This window comes from Erinaceus europaeus, chromosome 3, assembly GCF_950295315.1.
Source record: "Erinaceus europaeus chromosome 3, mEriEur2.1, whole genome shotgun sequence".
In the NCBI taxonomy this organism is placed as follows: Eukaryota; Metazoa; Chordata; class Mammalia; order Eulipotyphla; family Erinaceidae; genus Erinaceus; species Erinaceus europaeus.
The window spans coordinates 86,075,799-86,093,456 of record NC_080164.1 but is presented as its reverse complement, the minus strand read 5'-3'; positions in this window follow the sequence as shown (position 1 = coordinate 86,093,456).

Genomic DNA, 17,658 nt, shown 5'->3' with positions numbered 1-17,658 from the left:
CAGTGTTTCACTAAATAAGCAAATAAATTCAACCATTTTTATTTTACGTATCTATATAGTTTCATCTACTCTAGATAAAATGCTATAATTTTAAAAGCATTAACAGCAACACTCTAAGTCCCAGCTCCCATTATTCACTAGGAACCAGTAATCTAATAAATAGATTTATTCCTTTTCTTTTCTTGATGTCCTTTTTAAAAATATTTTATTTACTTATTTATGAAGAATGATAGGCAGAGAGAGAGATAACCAGATAACATTCTAGTACATATGCTGCCAGGGATTGAATTTGGGACCTCACACTTGAGAGTCCAGTGCATTATCCACAGAGTCACCTCCCGGACCACAATAGAGTTCTTTAATTTGAAGTTTCATGTAATGCAAACATACCATATGTGGCTTCTGGTGCCTAACATTCTTCCTTCCTTCCTTCCTTCCTTCCTTCCTTCCTTCCTTCCTTCCTTCCTTCCTAAAAATATTTATTTATTTATTCCCTTTTGTTACCCTTGTTGTTTTCTTCTTGTTGTTGTTATTGATGCCATCGTTGTTGGCTAGGACAGAGAGAAATAGAGAGAGGAGGGGAAAACAGAGGGGGAGAGAAATATTGACATCTGCAGACCTGCTTCACCACTTGTGAAGGGACACCCCTGCAGGTGGCGGGCTTGAACCAGGATCTTTAAGTCAGTCCTTGCATTTAGCGCCATGTGTGCTTACCCCGCTGAGCTACTGCCTGACTCTTTCTTTCTTTCTTTCTTTCTTTCTTTCTTTCTTTCTTTCTTTCTTTCTTTCTTTCTTTCTTTCTTTCTTCTTCCTTCCTTCCTTCCTTCCATCCTTCCTTCCTTCCTTCCTTCCTTCCTTCCTTCCTTCCTTCCTTCCTATCTTCCTTCTTTCCCTTTTTTCCTTCTTTCCTTCCCTCCCTCCCTTCCTTCCCTCCCTCCCTCCCTCCTTTCCTTCCTTCCTTCCCTCCCTCCCTCCTTTCCTTCCTTCCATCCCTTCCTCCCTTCCTTCCCTTTTTTCTTTCCCTCCCTCCCTTCGTTCCTTCCCTCCCTCCTTTCCTTCCTTCCTTCCCTCTCTCCCTTCCTTCTTTCCCTCCCTCCCTTCCTCCCTCCCTCCCTCCCTCCCTCCCTCCCTCCCTCACATCCATCCTTCCTTCTTTCCTTTCCTTACTTTACCTTTCCTTCTTTTTTTGCCTCCAGGGTTATTGCTAGGGTTCAGTGTCTGCACTGCTGCATCTACTGCTCCTGGAGGCTATTTTTTTCCCTTTTGTTGTCCTTGATGTTTATTGTCGTTTTTGTTACTACTATTTTTGTTATTGCTGTCGTTGGATAGGACAGAGAGAAATGAAGAGAAAGGAGGGGAAGACAGAGAGAGGGAGAGAAATACAGACACTTGCAGACCTACTTCAATGCTTGTGAAGCGACACCCCTGCAGGTGTGGAGCCGGGGCTCAAACCTGGATCCCTAGGCTGGCCCTTGTGCTTTGCACCATGTGTGCTTAACTGGCTGCACTACCACCCTCTTGCCTGATTTCTTCCACTCAAGGATCAGCTATGTTGTAGTATTTACCAGTACTGAAGTACTTTCCAAGGTGAAATAATATCTCATTCTGCAGATAGGTCATGTCTTGTTTGTCCATGTATAAATGATGAGCATTTGAGTTGCTTACATTTTGGGACTATTAGCAATAAAACTGCTATACATCTATTAGCAATAAAACTGCTATATGAAAATAGGTCATCAGTTAGGGGCACTGAATATATGTGAAAAACAGTGTCTGAGGGATTATAAGGGAACATTGGCAGTGGAAATGGAGAGAGTGAAGCAGATGAGATAGAGTATTAATCATGTCTTCAGTGAAATTCATTATCTCTTTTTCTCACTTTATTACTCTCTATCCATCTAAATGAATAATTTACAAGTTTTTGTATAGATTATAGGTATAGCTTTCAAGCAGTACTTTTGCATACACACACCATTCTAACCCAAGATTATTAAACAGATAGATAGATAGATAGATAGATAGATAGATAGATAGATAGATAGATAGATAGATGATAGATAGATACCCACCCTAGTGCAATAGGGGCTTGTGTACAGAGATAGTAAGGGAAAGTGAAAGACAGAGAGAAAGTAAGTCTAGCTTCCAAATTATCCTCATACTGCATTCTGAACATAAATGTATGAGGTCTCCAATATCTCTATATCTTGACCTTATTGCTTTCTTTTAATTAAGAGAATGCCAGTAATTTTGTAATACTGTTTCATTATAGTTCAATTTTTTAAAATGTCTCTAAAGACTAATAATGCTGAGTTCATTGCTTACTTCTTTGGTGCTTTCAATACAACTCATCTGGGAGGGTGCCTGCTTAGTCAGGGATGCAACTTAGGTTCCAGCCAAGCCCCTATTGCACTAGGGTATCCATCCATCTATCTATCTATCTATCTATCTATCTATCTATCTATCTATCTATCTATCTATCTTCTATCTGTCTGTCTATCTATCTATCTATCTATCTATCTTCCTACCTACTTAATAATGTTGGGTTTGAATTGTGAATCCTCAGTGAAAACAAGCAAACACAATTCTTTTTTGAAAAGATGTCTGTGTTACTTTTGCTGATATTCTCAGTGTGGGTATGGTGTGTATGTATATATGAGTGGGAAAGAAGATGCCAATACAGTGTTGTTGACTTCACTGTGATTAATTTGACTTTATGAAGATTAATCTGGACATAAAGATGGATCAGAGCAGACACAGGAGAATAGGTCATCAGTTAGGGGCACTGAATATATGTGAAAAACAGTGTCTGAGGGCTTATAAGGGAACATTGGCAGTGGAAATGGAGAGAGTGAAGCAGATGAGATAGAGTATTAATCATGTCTTCAGTGAAATTCATTATCTCTTTTTCTCACTTTATTACTCTCTATCCATCTAAATGAATAATTCTTACTATGAATAATTTTGATAGGACTAATCACAAACATTCTCATTATTATTAAAACATATTTTACAAATTCAACCATCTGCTGTAAGAAAATGTAAATGCAAAAGTTGGCCTCAGAATATTTCTTAGATCTGGAAAGGTACTTTAGTTAAAAGGATGTATCATGCATGTCCAGTTATTCACTTACTAATGAGTTACTGAAGAGAGCAGCATTAAGATCAAGGAGATGGTAGGGTTGATCTCTCTTAGAAAACTCTGCTGTTTGTTGTTGACTGGAATCAAGATGCAATTAATCATACTCTTAGCTTCTGCCTCAAAGTCACTGTCATCCCCAGTAACTTTAATAGAAGGGATGGAAGGTCATCTCAGACATTTTTGAAGTTAGATTGCCTTTGCTACTAGTCAGACCAAAGGCTAAAATCATCTTGGTTTATTTTAAATGTGTCTTGTAAAAGGAAAATAATTTATCCAAATAATTTCTCTTTAGTGTTGAGTCCTTTTGTGCATGTTATTTTCTTCCAGTAAAAGGGAATAGTGTGTGTGTGTGTGTGTGTGTGTGTGTGTGTACGGGGTGGAGGTTGCAGAAGGCAACTGTTGTCACATCCAATAATTAGGGGCTCAGTCTGTTAACTTCCTCATTGACACCTATCATGTGTTACAACCATTACCTGAAAATTGATCTTTCATCTTTAATATAATGATCTGAGAGTCTTAACAATATTCTTCCATAAAACCTTAAGGGTGTAACTACCAAATGCAGGAGAACACCTCCCTACTTTCAAATTTAAGAATATAATAGAGATAACAATACATTTAGTAAATGACACAAATGAAATAGTACAACCAATACAAAAAAAAAATTAACTACTTTTGTTTTTTGTCCTCTTGAGTGTTTCAGTGGTCCAGGCTTACATTTTCAGATAGACAGACAGACAGACAGGGAGAAAGGTAAAGATACTACAGCACTGACACTTCCCCAGGTGCTATGGAAAACTGGCTCAGACCTGGGTCACACACATGGCAAAACAATGCACTATCCAAGCGGCCTATCCCAACACTCTGAATTGTTAAGAATTAATGGTATTTTCTAGCCTGATAATAAATATTTCTTCAATAATATTTTTGAGGGTTTAGTGAGATTTTTCACTTGGCAGGGCACTGGTCTTGCCATGGACTGTCTCTTAGGTTAAATCGCTCATGTCACATGGAAGTACTGTGAACCAGGGGAAATTTCTGATTCTGTATGTCTCCACCCTCCACTCCCCTTCCTGACCCACCTCCCCACAGACATATTGCTCTACCCTGCCATCATTTCTCTCTCTTTTTCTCTCTGAAGAAAAGTGCAAGACAACAATAAAAAGAATATTTTTCCTAATGAATATTCTGTGTAAATATTCTTTCATATTTCTTTCTTTGATAGATGAACTGATGTCAATTTTTATGTTTTAAAATGCCCACTATCTGTTTGAAGTAAGTAAAATAGACATGGAAACACACTACCACTTTTCTGAATGGAAAACAAAGAAGAAGAACATCAAATCAATGAAGTGATGAATGTCAACCCAAGTGATATTTAAGGAATGATAGAATTTGGAAAACAGAGTCAGCACTGATGCTTGCTTGGCTAAGGACCTGGGCTTGGGAATATAAAATAAAATTTATTTAAGCCAAGTTACAAAGTATCTAAAACTCAATGAAATAGTACAAGCATGTGTATGTGACAATTTTTTTTTGAAAAGTGACATTTTAAGAAAAATGGAAATGCACACTCTTTTTCTTTTTTAAATTTTTTAGTTGTAAGACAGATAAGTTGGCTAAGATAGAATTACTCCTGAGAAGTATTCACCCTGACTTGCTCTAAGACTTTGCGTGCTATGTTTCCTCTCATCACTCAATTAAACATAAATCCATAGATTTCATGGTTAAGGGAACCTGATATGAGATTCTTGTTGCCTGTACTTAGTTCTGCCACTTCTTATCGGACCATCTGCTGTCACCTTAAAAAGCCAAGATTGCACAATCTTGGTAAACATACAAACCATTCTTGCATTTAATATCTGTTGGAAGGAGGACCCCATTATGTGTGTTGATTTTGAAGTCACTACCTGTTTTTGAAGAATTCTTTGAAGAACTGTATGGACTGACTGCCTTTCCATGAACACATTAAATCTTAAAAGTGTTTCCTTCACACTTTTTACATAAAGGCTTAATACAGTCTATCGTCATAGAGGTCAGTCAGATTTGTATGAAGTTCCCCTTATGGGATTTATTCACCTACTAGACTTAAGTGGCATTTGCTATTGATCAAGTTAAATTTGTCGGGGCTGGCATAGCTCGTGACAAATAGAGGTAATAATTTCTGGTTGATGAGACTAACAGTATTGGTTCAGATCTAATGAATGCTTTTTAGGTTAAAGACTTAATTGTATCTGACCACTGAGACAGATGTGCGTCCTCAAATTTGAATCTCTATTTGGGTTCTGGCATTTAAGGGGGATCAAAGCTGAGTCCTTGGAAATTGTGACAAGTATGCTCTGCCAGGTGAGTGCCCTCCTGGTCTGAGAAAACTTCATTATAAACTGTGGAGAACAAAGATAATGTAAAGACATCTTTAACAGTTGAAAAATATATGAAACCCAGAAGATTCCTGTAATAGCAGGTGAAGTAAATCTAGAATAAAATAGAAATATTTCATACCAACTAATACAAAGAAAATTCATGTATATCCCACATTCAATACTAGATTAGCTGAAGCAAGCCTTGACTATGAGAGTTATACTAGTACAAAGTTCATATCTTCAATAATGAATACAAGAGCATGTATACACCAAACACACCAAACAAAGAAGTGTTTTTTGTCAGTACCTTTGAAATACAATGATAGTAGTGTCTTATGGATGTCTGTGATATATATTTTTTGTAGAGTTGTGGGTAAATTTAAATATTTGTGCTCAATCATTCTATAGTAGAAGTAATGTAGATATCTGAATAAAATGTTAAGTGTAAAAGCTGTCATGGTAATTTTAGGAACATCTAAATAAAAAAGAATATAAAGAGGTATAGTTAAAAGAGATTAATTCCAAATGAAATTCTAAAAAAAATATACTGTTTTAATCAATGTGAAAAGAAGTCAACAGGGAGAAGACAGTTATGACAGCATATAGTAGGAACAGAAAAATAACCTACCTAAGGAGCAGACCGCCTTGCCATGTGTGTGCTGCAGGTTCAAGCCTGGCTCCCACCTCATCGGCTTTAAGAATGAAATTTCCCTTAGTTTCAGGGTAGTGGTTGCTTTATTTTCTCTCTTTCCTTCTCTACCTCTCAGTCTTTAAAGAAATAATTATTTTAAAAAATGGAAAATTAAATAATAAAGTAAGAACATGGAGTCAATCATCTAGTAGTTGTCTTTATGTAGAGATTTACCTTACTTCACGAATCATAACCACCTCTAGAACCATCTACCTCTCCAGGGTTATCATTGGGGCTCTGCCTGCACTGAGATCTACCTGCGAACAAGCCCTGGCCCTCTCAACTTACATTGAGAATGGATTCCAGAAGAATTTAAAGACGGGTGCTGTCTTTGTTGATCTCACAGCAGCCTATGACACGGTTTGGCACCGTGGTCTCCTAGTCAAGATCTCAAGATGCCTGCCTCCATGGGTGGCCAACACTATATTGTTTCTTCTCCAAAACAGAAGATTCTGGGTGCATCTGGGTGACAAGTCTAGCAGATGGAGACTTGTCTCAAGTGGCCTCCCCCAGGGCTCTGTTCTGGCTCCTACGCTATTCAATATTTACATCAATGACCTCCCAGAAACTTCTTCAAGGAAGTTCATCTACGCCGATGACATCTGCTGTGCAACTCAGGCATCGAAGTTCGACATCCTCGAGGAAACACTCATGAAAGACATGTCTCTGATATCTGATTAATGTAAAAAATGGCGACTAATCCCTAGCACTGCAAAAACGGTATCATCTGTTTTCCATCTACACCATGCCTCGGTCTCGCGTGAGCTTAATGTGCAGCTTGGCGATACGGGAATCCGGCATGAAGCCCAGCCAGTCTATCTTGGCGTTACTTTCGATCGCACTCTGTCATTTCACAAACATCTCATAAAAACTGCAGCAAAGGTGGGCGCGAGGAATAACATCATTGCAAGACTGGCCAGCTCCTCATGGGGCGCGAGCGCTTCCACACTGCGATCATCATCTCTGGCATTATGCTATTCCACTGCAGAATACTGTGCCCCAGTATGGTTCCGTAGCCCCCATGTCCACTTGGTCGATTCCAAATTATATTCCTCCATGAGGATAATTTCTGGAACCATCCATTCCACCCCGGTTCCATGGCTGCCAGTTCTTAGCAACATCGCCCCGCCAGATATTCGTCGGGATGCGGCATCATCTAATTTCATTTCCCACGTCTACGCTCGACCGGACCTGCCAATATACACGGATATCTTTGCCCACCCTGTCCAACGCTTGACGTCTCGTCACCCAATCTGGTCCCCTACACCTACACTGAACTTCTCTGTTCCAGTCTCTTGGAAACAGAGTTGGCAGTCAGCTGAGGTAAAGAACAAACACCTCATCACAGACCCCTGCAAGCGTCAACCTGGCTTTGACCTAGCGCGTTATTATTGGGCCCTCCTCAATCGCTATCGAACAGGCCATGGCCAGTGTGCCGCTATGTTCCATCGCTGGGGAGCCAGAGATGACCCGAACTGCCCCTGCGGCTACAGACAGACTATGACCCACATAGTCAACGACTGCCACCTCTCCAGATTCAAAGGAGGTCTCGAAACTTTACATCAGGCTCAACCTGACGCTGTTGACTGGCTACGGAAGAAGGGCAAACGCTAGAAGAAGAAGAAGAAGTGCCTGCACCATGAATCCACTGTTCCTGGAGGCTTTTTTTTTTTTTCTTTTGATACCCTTGCTGTTGTTTAATTGTTGCTGTGGTTATTATTGTTATTGATGTTGTTGCTGTTGGGTAGGACAGAGAGAAATGAAAATAGAGAGGAGGGGAAGACAGAGGAGGAGAGAAAGTTATCTGCAGACCAGCTTCACAGCTTGTAGAGCGACCCCTCTGCAGGTGGGGAACCGGGGTCTCAACTGGGATCCTTACACTGGCCCTTGCGCTCTGTGTCATGTGGCTTAACCGTCTGAGCTATTGCCCAACTCCCTCTATCTCTTTCTCTTTTTTTAAAAAAATATTTATTTATATTTATTTTTCCCTTTTTGATGCCCTTGTTTTCTCTTGTTGATGTCATCGTTGTTGGATAGGACAGAGAGAAATGGAGAGAGGCGGGGAAGACAGAGGGGGAGAGAAAGAGAGACACCTGCAGACCTGCTTCATCACCTGTGAAGCGACTGCCCTGCAGGTGGGGAGCTGAAGGCTGGAATTAGGATCCTAACTCTGGTCCTTGCGCTCTGCGCCACATGCACTTAACCTGCTGCGCTACCGCCGACTCCCCTGCTCTACCACCGACTCCCTTTAAAAATATTATTTATTCATTTCCTCTGCCCATTTTTGGATGGGGTCATTTGCTTTTTTGGTGCTAAGTTTGCTGAGCTCTTTATATATTTTGGTGATTTGTTTCTTGTCTGATGTATGGCATGGGAAGATCTTCTCCCATTCTGTGAGGGGTCTCTCTGTTTGTTTAATAGTTTCTTTGGATGTGCAGAAGCTTTTCAATTTGATGTAGTCCCATTGGTTTGTTTCTGCTTTAGTCTTCCTTGCAATTGGGTTTGATTCATCAAAGATGTCCTTGAGGTGTAGGTGGGAAAGTGTTTTACCAATGTTTTCCTAAGTATTTGATTGTTTCTGGTCTGACATCTAACCCTTCAGCTTCATTACTCGGGTGAGACCTTTCCTTTTATAGTACACTCTAATTTCATCTCAGGTAGTTCACTTTCTAACAAAGTCCCATAACCTAGATATACACCAGTTTCTGTGAGAGAGAGAGTTTATGTGCACACGTATCCATAAACTACTGCAAAATATATACCTGAAAGCAGAAGTACACTAGAGTTTGCAGTGAGTACCTCCCTAACACTTCCTCTCCACTATTCCAAGCTTGGGATCCATGATTGCTCAACAAATTGTTCGGCTTCATATGTTAACTCTCTTTTCAATCACCAGGTTCCAGATGCCACCAGGATGCTGACCAGGCTTCCCTGGATTGAAGACCCCACCAATGTGTCCTGGAGCTCAGCTTCCCCAGAGACACACCTTACTAGGGAAAGAGAGAGGCAGACTGGGAGTATGGACCGACCAGTCAACGCCCATGTTCAGCGGGGAAGCAATTACAGAAGCCAGACCTTCTACCTTCTGCAACCCTCCACGACCCTGGGTCCATGCTCCCAGAGGGCTAGAGAATGGGAAAGCTATCATGGGAGGGGGTGGGTTATGGAGATTGGGTGGTGGGAATTGTGTGGAGTTGTACCCCTCCTACCTTATGTTTTTGTTCATTAATCCTTTCTTAAATAAAAAATCAATAAAAAAATATATTATTTATGGGAGTTGGGCGGTAGTGCAGTGGTTAAGCGCAGTTAGCACAAAGCGCAAGGACTGGAGTAAGGATCCCGGTTTGAGCCCCCGGCTCCCCACCTGCAGGGGAGTCGTTTCACAGGTGGTGAAGCAGGCCCGCAGGTGTCTCTCTTTTTCTCTCCCTCTACAACAACAATAAAACGACAACAAAGGCAACAAAAGGGAAAATAAATAAAGAAAATAAAAAATATATTAATTATTTATTCATGAGAAAGATAGGAGGAGAGGAAGAAACAGATATCACTCTGGTATATGTGCTACCAGTGATTAAACTCGGGACCCCATGCTTGAGAGTTCAGTGTCATCTCCTGGCCTACACTTTTTTTTTTTTTTTTGCCTCCAGGGTTAGTGTGTGTGTGTGTGTGTGTGTGTGTGTGTGTGTGTGTGAGAGAGAGAGAGAGAGAGAGAGATGGGGGAGAGAGAGTGGGAAAAAAGATAGAAACCCATCTGCAGACCTGCTTTGTCACTTGAGAAGCATCCATCCTGCATATGGGGAGTGGAGCTTGAACCTGGATTCTTGAGCTTAATACTATGTGTTCCACTGCCCAGTTCCCCAATGCCATCTGCATCATATCAAGAACTACAGTAAATTGTTATAGAGTATATGTTCTAGTAAGAAGTACAACTTTCAGTATGGGTATGAAAACAAGGCTCAACTTGGTATTACTGAAGATACAATTTAAATATGAGAATGCAGGTTGGAAATCAATGGATAGAAAGCTATATAACTTTTAAACATTAAGTATGTGAAAACTAGAATGGATATAGTAATTTCAGAAAGTAGAAACTGTCACTATCAGATATTAAAAAATAAATAACAGTATTACCCCATATCTTGTAGACACCAAAAGGCTAACAGGTTTATGACAATAGCTTTGACAATAAATTTTATTTTTACAGGCATGCATTATTAATATCAACATAAGATAAAACAGAAAAAAATAAGAGTACTCTGCTTGTTAATTAAAAAAAGAAATATATAACAAGAAAACTTAGAGTTTATGTGAACTCTTAAAGTATTTGGTATGAAAGAATGACATACATGGTATCATTATTGGAAACTATATGATATTATTACTGAAATAAATTAAAGAAGATTTCACTTACTGTAGAAATAGACCATGTGTACGGATGGATAGTGTCATTATTGATCATAGATTCGTCTATAGATTCAAGGCTGTCAGGTTTAAACTACCAGTATACATTTCATGGGAATTGATGAGCTGATTCTCATATTTATATGGCAATGATAAAGATCCAGAATAGCCAACTAATTAAAATGAATTTAAAGTACTTATAAACTACCTGGTCTGAAGACTTGCTATAAGGTCACTGCAATTAAGGCAGTATGATTTGGACATTAAATAGATATATAGATGAATGAAACAGAATTTAATACAGTAATAGATAGTCATATGTCGTCAATTAAGTTTTTTACTAAGGTGATAAGACAATTCAAAATGGAAAGTTTTTTAATGAAGGGTTTGAAGCAATTAGATGTCTAAATAAAAATAAAAAGTCTTGAAACATTTCACATACAAATTTAGTTCAAAATCTACCAAATATATTAATGTAAAAGTTAAATATATAAGTTCTAATAGAAATTGTAAATATTCATTAAATCATAGAATGAAAAATGTTTGTAGGAGAGGCACAAAAAAGCACGAACCAAAATATATATTTGATTTTATCAAAATGTATAGCTTTTGTTCCAAAGACAATAATAAAAGGGAAAAGATCAAGACATGGAACTAGAGAAACACTTATCACATTTTGTATATACAAAATTCCTGTATCCAGGCTATACAGATTACTCATAAGTCAATAATGTGATTAAATAACTATTAATAAATCTGACTAATATTTCACAAGAGTAAAAATTCCGGCGTTTATTGATAATACTAAATATTTCTAAGCACCCACTAGAAAAGTAATGATTTGAAAACACCTACTAATCAAGCAACTGAAAATATTCATATGCAGTCCTTTGTAATACAAAGACAGCTATCTTGGAGAAATCTGTACAACTTTTGGAAAATTTTAAATATACACATACATGATCTAGTCTTTCTACTCCTAAGAATATATCCAAGAGATATAAAAACAGATGACCACATAAACACTTATATAAACCAATATTCATGCTAATTCTATTCACAGTAGCTGAAAAAATTAGAAAAATTGAGTTGATCAACAGGAGAATAAAAATCTGAGACTTAAGCTTTAGATTGTAATTTTACTTATTGAATCATTTTACAACAGAAACTGATATAACTACTTCTCTGTAGAAATAAGTGAAAATGAATACTTGTTAAATAGTATTATAAGAACCAATTTCAGAATCATTGTGTGAGGTAAAGAGCAGGACAGAATAGAATTTATGCAACATAATTCTGTTTTTATACAGGTCTAGAAAATACAAACTCATCTGATTTATAGTGACACAAAGCAGATTAGTAGTTGTCAAAACATGGGTTAGAAGGAATCACATACTGCCACAGAGAATGTGAAAATATTTAATGGTGACTTCCATTTTTTTGTATTGGATTGTGGTTTTCTTTTTTCAGTGTTTACTATTATTACTATTTATTTATTTATTTAACCAGTGTATTGCTCAGCTCTGGTTTATGGTGATGCAGAAGATTGAACCTGGGCCACAGGCATGAGAGTTTCTTTGTAAAAACCATTATGCTATCTACACCTGATTGTTTTTCTCTCTTTTAAAAAATATTTTATTGGGGGGATTAATAGTTTTTAAAAATATTTATTTACTATTAGTAGATTAATAGTAAATAAAGATGTTGGTAGATTTATATGTTGTTTCAGTTTTCTATAAAACACTTAACCTACAGCCTAGGTGTTCCTCTACCATCATGTGTCAGGACCAGAATGCTTTCCCCTCAAGACTCCTCACCCCAGTATTTTTGTTTTTCAATTTTTATTAGTGATTTAATAATGATCAACAATATTGTGGGATAAAAGCAGTACAATTCCATACAATTCCCACCACTAGAGTTCTGTGTCTCCTCCATTGGAGGCATCCCTATTCTTTATCCCTCTGGGAGTATGGACCAAAGATCCTTATGGGATGCAGAAGGTGGAAGATCTGGCTTCTGTAACTGCTTCTCTACTGGACATGGGCATTGTAAGGTGGGTCTACATCCCCAGCATGCTTCTATCTTCCCCTTGTGGAGTAGGGCTCTGGGGAGATGGGGCTTCAAAATTCATTGGTGAGATCATCTACCCAGGGAAGTCAGGTTGGCATCATGCAACTTGGTGTGTGTAAAACATTAAACTGTAAAGCAGAACAAGTTGTTTAATAATCATAACCTAAAGGTAAGAATATAGCAGATGATCTTTTGGAGTCTTCCTGTAGGAAGTCTATTTTAGGTATATTCTAAGGGGCCCATGACTTTACTAATTTTTGCCTGAGCCTGATAGCTAACATGCAGGTGGGGCTGAAAGTATTGTCTGGGAAGACGGTGTCAGAATTGGGACTAGGAGTAGAAAGCTGGATTAGGGCAGAGAGAAGCCCCTAAATATGGGAAAAGTATATAAATACCATCAACTATAAAACCCATCTATCTGACCTGGGACCCATATCTATCCATACTTAGCACAAGAGCCTGTGCAACCTCTGCATTCTTGTAGTTTGAACTCACATTTATGGTCATAGCTAGGGACATTCTAGGCTGCACTCGTTTCAGGACTAGGCTTCCTTTAGAGGCAGATCCAGCCTCCCTTTAGAGAGTGTGTAAGTCCCTACCATTGCTGTTCTACATTGAGGGCAAAGTCCTATATAGGTCCACAAGAGGGTTTATGATGTTGTTCCTGATGGAGATAACCACTGATGGTATAGAGAGGGATCTATTAGAGGTCTAGGCCCATAATATCTGCGTGGGAATCCAAGGGTTCCTTGACTAGGGCCCAAGATGATGGGGTGATCTGGTAGTTACCAAAAGGACCATCATTAAGTTGTGCCAGTCTCTTGCCCTTACTCAGATTATGTAGTCCTAACTTTATCTGTTAGGGCTGGGCTTAGAGTTATTGAGAAGAATGAAATAGGAAGTAGGTAAGGGGGGTATCTAGGTCTAAGTAGAAAATACTTGATTAAGTCATTTGTTGTCTTTTATAGGTGTTTGTACTTGCTTGCTGCACTTACTGAGTCATTGTAGACTATTGTGCACTTTTACTTTAAAGTATGTATTTCCCCCATGACATACGTGTACATGTTCTGTGTGCCCTATCTCATGTGCTGTGGTCTACATCTAGGTTTTATAACTCTGGAAAGAAGTGTGCCACCCAAAAATGGAACTTAAGAGTCCTATGAGCCAGGAAAGGTCTCGCTTAAGTATTGGAGCTGGAGGGTGCCATCCTAGGTCTCATGTCTTTTACTTTGATGCAATACATGAAACCTAGCCAACTATCTTGCAGTCCCAAACTATATACTGTAAATAGATGCAGTAGAAAAGTTATATAAGATATAAACATGCTTACATGAAATTTAAAGCTTCAGTTTATACCTGACTGAGAGAAGGAAATAAAATAAGTTATATCAATGAAAGACTGTACAGGGATGAAATATTGAAAATTCTTTTTTTTCTTTTTTATTTAAGAAAGGATTAATTAACAAAACCATAGGGTATGAGGGGTACAATTCCACACAATTCCCACCACCCAATCTCCATATCCCACCCCCTCCCCTGATAGCTTTCCCATTCTCTATCCCTCTGGGAGCATGGACTCAGGGTCATTGTGGGTTGCAGAAGGTAGAAGGTCTGGCTTCTGTAATTGCTTCCCTGCTGAACATGAGCGTTGACTGGTCTGTCCATACTCCCAGTCTGCCTCTCTCTTTCCCTAGTAGGGTGTGTCTCTGGGGAAGCGGAGCTCCAGGACACATTGGTGGGGTCTTCAGTCCAGGGAAGCCTGGCCGGCATCCTGATGACATCTGGAACCTGCTGACTGAAAAGAGAGTTAACATACGAATCCAAACAAATTGCTGAGCAATCATGGACCCAAAGCTTGGAATAGTGGAGAGGAAGTGTTAGGGGGGTACTCCCGGCAAACTCTAGTGTACTTCTGCTTTCAGGTATATATTTTTCAGTAGTTTACGGATACGTGTGAACATATGCTCTCTCTCATAGAAACTGGTGTATATCTAGGTTTTGGGACATTGTTAGAAAGTGAACCACCTGAGATGAAATTAGAGTATACTATGAAGGGAAAGGTATCACCCGAGTAATGAAGTTGAAGAGTTGTCATTCCACACGTGAAGTCTCTGGACACAGTCTGAAGTGAAGCATGTTGAGGTGGCAATCGTTGCGTTGATTAGGTTGTGATCGGCACATGCAATTATACTTGATATGGATTGGGAGAGGCATATGGGAAAGTGGGCCCTAACCAAGGGTTCCAGGACTGGGGGAAGTAGAGGCTCTATAGTGGAGATGTGAGGTTCCTGCTGTCTTAGGGTTCCAAAAGACAATCGATAGTTAATGTTATCATCAAATTATTTGGTAATTGGGTTAACTTTGAAAAGTCCTTTTGTTAGGGCTAGCTGTATAGTACCCAGTATCTTGTATAAAGCTGTGCTATTGGTTGCTTCTTATCTACTTAGTCTAGGCTTTTGAGAGAGTCTGCATATCAATTACACAGCCTATATATTAAAAAGATTCAGTTTGTGTTTTGAAAAACTTCGAGACATACAATTAATTTTCCCCCTCTCGTATTAATTAACTACTGATTTATATGACTACATTTTACCAGGAGTGTACATAAACACCATTCCCACCACCAAAAGACTGTGATGCATCCCTCTTACCCACTCCCACCCCCCACTGGCCCAGGAAGCTGTATGTCTACTCCTCACCACAGGGTTTTTACTTTGGTGCCCTACTTACAATTTGGTCAGGTCCTGCTTTTAGTTTCCCTTTCAGATCTTCTTACTCAACTTCTGTTGATGAGTGGGATCATCCCATACTCATCTTTATCTTTCTGACTTAGTTCACTTAACATAATTCCTTCTAGCTCTGTCCAAGATGGGTCAGAGAAGGTGGGTTCATTGTTCTTGATAGCTGCATAGTATTCCATTGTGTACATATACCACAGCTTTCTCAGCCACTCATCTGTTGTTGGGCACCTGGGTTGCTTCCAGGTTTTAGCTATTATGAATTGTGCTGCTATGAACATAGGAGTACACACCTCTTTTTGGTTGAGTGTTATGGAGTCATTGGGGTATAAGCCCAGGAGAAGAATTACTGGATCATATGGAAGGTCCATGTCCATCCTTGTGAGACTTTTCCAGACTGCTCTCCACAGAGGCTGTACCAATTTACATTCCCACCAGCAGTGTAAAAGGGTTCCTCTGTCCCTACAACCTCTCCAGCATTTGTTGCTGCTGTCCTTTTTGATGTATGCCATTCTTACATCAAAAGAATGAGGTGGTATCTTAGTGTTGTCTTAATTTGCATTTCTCTGACAATCAGTGACCTAGAGCAGTTTTCATATGTTTGTTATCCTTTTGGATCTCCTCTGTGGTGAATGTTTTGTTCATATCCTCTCCCCATTTTTGGATGAGGTCATTTGCTTTTTTTGGTGCTAAGTTTACTGAGCTCTTTATATATTTTGGTGATTAGTTTCTTGTCTGATGTATGGCATAGGAAGATCTTCTCCCATTCTGTGAGGGGTCTCTTTGTTTGTTTCCTAGTTTCTTTGGCTGTGCAGAAGCTTTTCAATTTGATGTAGTCCCATTGGTTTGTTTCTGCTTTAGTCTTCCTTGCAATTGGGTTTGATTCATCAAAGATGTCCTTGAGGTGTAGGTGGGAAAGTGTTTTACCAATGTTTTCCTCTAAGTATTTGATTGTTTCTGGTCTGACATATAGGTCTTTGATCCATTTGGAGTTGATTTTTTTTTCTGGTGAGATAAAGTGGTTCAATTTCATTCTTCTGCATGTTACAACCCAGTTTTCCCATCACCATTTATTGAAGAGCCTCCTTCTTCCATTTAATACTTTGGACCCCCTTATCAAAGATTAGATGTCCATAGGTTTGGGGATTTATTTTGGGGCTTTCAATTCTGTTCCACTGGTCTGTGTGCCTATTTTGGTTCCAGTACCATGCTATTTTGATGATGATGGCTTTATGGTATAGTTTAAGGTCTGGGAGTGTGATGCCTCCATTTCTGTTTCTTTTCCTCAAGATGGTTTTGGCAATTCTAGGTGTTTTCAGGTTGCAGGTGAATGATTGTAGTGTTTGTTCTATTCTCTTAAAGAAGCTTGGTGGAACTTTGATGGGTATTGCCTTAAATTTGTATATGGCTCTGGAGAGAATATTCATTTTGATGATATTTATTCTTGAAATCCATGAGCATGGGATATCTTTCCATTTCTTGGTATCAGTTTCTATTTCCTTGTGTAGCAACTCATAGTTTTCAGCATACAAGACTTTCTCTTCTTTGGTCAACTTTATTCCTAGGTATTTGATTGATTTTGCTGAAACAGTAAATGGGAGTGATTTCTGGATGTCTTCTTCAGATTTAGTGTTTGCATAAAGAAATGCCACTGATTTTTGTACATTGATTTTGTAGCCTGATACCTTGCTATATTGCCTAATAACCTCCAGTAATTTTCTGCTGGATTCTTTAGGTCTTTCTTTGTATACTATCATATCATCTGCAAATAGTGAGAGCTTGACTTCTTCCCTTCCAATCTGTATTCCTTTGATTTCGTTCTCTTGTCTGATTGCTATGGCAAGAACTTCCAATACTATGTTGAAGAGTAACGGTGACAGTGGACAGTCCCCGATCTGAGGGGGAATGCTTTCAGCTTCTGTCCATTGAGTATCATGTTGGCTGTAGGTTTGCTAGATATAGACTCCACTATCTTGAGGAATTTCCCATCTATTCCCATTTTTTGTAGAGTTTTGAGCATGAATGGGTGTTGGATTTTGTCAAAGGTTTTCTCTGCATCTATTTAGATAATCATGTGGTTTTTGGCTTTGCTTTTATTGATGTGGTGAATGACATTGATTGACTTATAGAGGTTGAACCAGCCTTGCATTCCTGGGAAGAATCCCACTTGGTCGTGATGAACAATCTTTTTGATATGTTGCTGTATCTGCTTGGCCATGATCTTGTTTAATATTTTTGGCATCTATGTTCATCAGA